Below are 2592 nucleotides of genomic sequence, written 5' to 3'. Positions count from 1 at the left end.
CCCTACCTACTGGTGTGTTGTTCTGTAAACAACAAACATGGGAGAGAGAGGGGGGGTCATAAACCTTGAAAGGCAATGAAGTGGGAGGCTTTGACTTTGAGAGTGGAAAACTCCCAATAAACTCCTCTAGGACCAATGGTGGTACTAAGAGCGCCCCCACTTGCAATAAACTCCTCAACTGCCTCTTTGTTACCTAGGTATGGAAATCTCCTACGCTCATACAGGTGGGCCATATCTTTCTCTTCCTTAAATTGAGATTTCAACGACCACCAACCAAGCAGAGATGTTTCATTCCACAACCAAGCCATACTGAACATTGTGTAGGTATAGAGTAGAGCTTTGCTTATTTGCTTCATTATGAGGGGTAATTTGGTCCTTTGAGTGACATTAGGACATGTGGCTTTCAAGTGACACCTCAGTGCTAAGTAAGGTGATCAGCTCGACAAGTCGGCTTGAAGCTCCTCGCAGGGCTGACCTAAAAGTACATCAGCCCGACTAACTTGAAGGACCTCCAACTAAAAAGAGACCTACCTAAGGGACCGGCAGAGGTAAGAAAAGTACTTTAGGCGACCTTCAAGGCATGCTCGTTGACTTTTCACATAGATCTATTGCCAGACCGAGTTCTCTAGAACATTAGTGAGTTGACCGTTAGGCTAGCCTACCCACATCACGCGCATTAGAGCCAATCGGACGGACCTTATCCCTTTGCATAGATTATGTAACTAACGACATTACTCCCCCAACTTAACGGAAATGTCTCTACAAGGACCTGAGACCCGTTTTGAGAAGGTCTTTGAGCACCCACACCTATATAAAGGATTCATTTCTACCTAAAGAGGTATGCATGATTAAGCTCTTGCACTCTCTAATCTCCTAAAGCATTCTAAGAAATCCTCACTGACTTACGTATCTGAGTGCCCACCCTGAGTAAAAACAACCCGAGCACTCTAACTCTCCCCTTTTGCAAAATCATACAACTCGGCCAACCTTAGCTTGGCCATCTCAGCTGAGCCACCGACTACAAACATTTGATTCAATGTCGAGTCATCTACCACGTAAGAGCCACTAGATCGCGTGACATCACTTCTAAAGGTAGTAATCCTCCTTCCCCAACCCTATTTACTTGAGAAACTCTGGGACTAGATAATTTCACCATAACAAAAGCCTATAGATCAAGCCGATCTCTACATGAGACATTTCTTCGAACAATCATAAGATGTTCATTGAAAGGAAAGGAAAAGCAAAGATCTAGTGAAACTTAGGTGTTGATGAAAAGTTGCAAATTTAAGATGAGGAATCATACATGCTCTTTCTTCTCGATGATCTCTAAACAAAGAAATCGGGACGGTGTGGAGGGCCTCAATTTGTTTAAGTTAGAGATGAATTAATAGTGATTATCAACTAATTACAAGTCTCCCAACCTCCTAAAATAATATAGGTATTTTAGATTTTTTTGAAAATATATTAGTCACATGTGAACAGTGTGATGGAAAGTTAACGACAAGGGAGCTTTTAGACAATTGTCAAAAAACTCAAGGGTAATCTAAGACAATATGTAAATAATAAGGGTAGAATTAGTCAATTTCCCAAACCATAGGGGTGCTTTAAGAAATTTACCCTAAACAAAATAATAACTAATCAACTAACAATTATAAACATTTTACACTTCATATTTCAAATTGCAAATTTCTCAAACAATTCAAATAACCAATTTAGAAGAAAAGAAACATATGAAGAATCATCTCTATAATTGGATATTAGATTTATGGTCATTCAATAGTTTAGAAGAAAGAAGGCAACTTGGGAGGCTATATTTAAAATAATTAGAAAATAGTTTCACTTGATATATCCAAGAGAAACTAAGAACTTGATTGGCGTTTTTTACATTGAACTCTCCTAAAACACTAAAAGAAACTAATAAAACCTGATTTTCCTTGTTGGTTTTTCATTTTTACTCTTTTTATTTATTTGGCTCATAATTATTGAAATACTTTATTCATATATTTTTAACTATAAAAATGCATAAATATATATTTTATATTAAATAGCTAAATTATGGTTGATACTTGAACTTAATGCCTTTTTATGCCTCCAGCTACACCTTACGTCATGAGAATTGACTCTTGAGGCTTCTCAAGGTGCAAATCCGGTTTTGGAGTCTAGACATGGTAATTGAATGCCTAAATGATCTGCTTTTACCAAAAAAAAGGGAAAATTTCACTTTAGTACCTTGAACTTTGGGGTAGTGTCAAGTTAGTACCCAAACTTTCAAATGTGTCACTGTAGTACCTAAACTTTCAAAAAGTGTCAAATTGGTCCCTGTCGTTAACTGATCGTCAATTATCTATCAAAAATGTCAAAACTACCCTTTAAAAGAAAACATTGTTCATTGTCTTCTACCTTGAGACTAAACCGGTTGAAGTGTTTGAGATTCTAGACTAATGAAGTCATTGTCTTCTATCTTTATATTTGAAACACATTATTGTCTAATTATTTCTTTGCTTTCGGTTATTGTTTTCCTCTATTATATTTCATATATATTTTTTTCTCTTTATCTTTAAAGATAATTGGTTCATTGGATAACTGAACCAT

The sequence above is a fragment of the Nelumbo lutea genome, chromosome 1 (assembly GCF_056320005.1).
Source record: "Nelumbo lutea isolate HS-2025 chromosome 1, American lotus-T2T, whole genome shotgun sequence".
Classification (NCBI taxonomy): Eukaryota; Viridiplantae; Streptophyta; class Magnoliopsida; order Proteales; family Nelumbonaceae; genus Nelumbo; species Nelumbo lutea.
The sequence above is the reverse complement of the archived record's forward strand: the minus strand, read 5'-3'. Positions refer to the sequence as shown.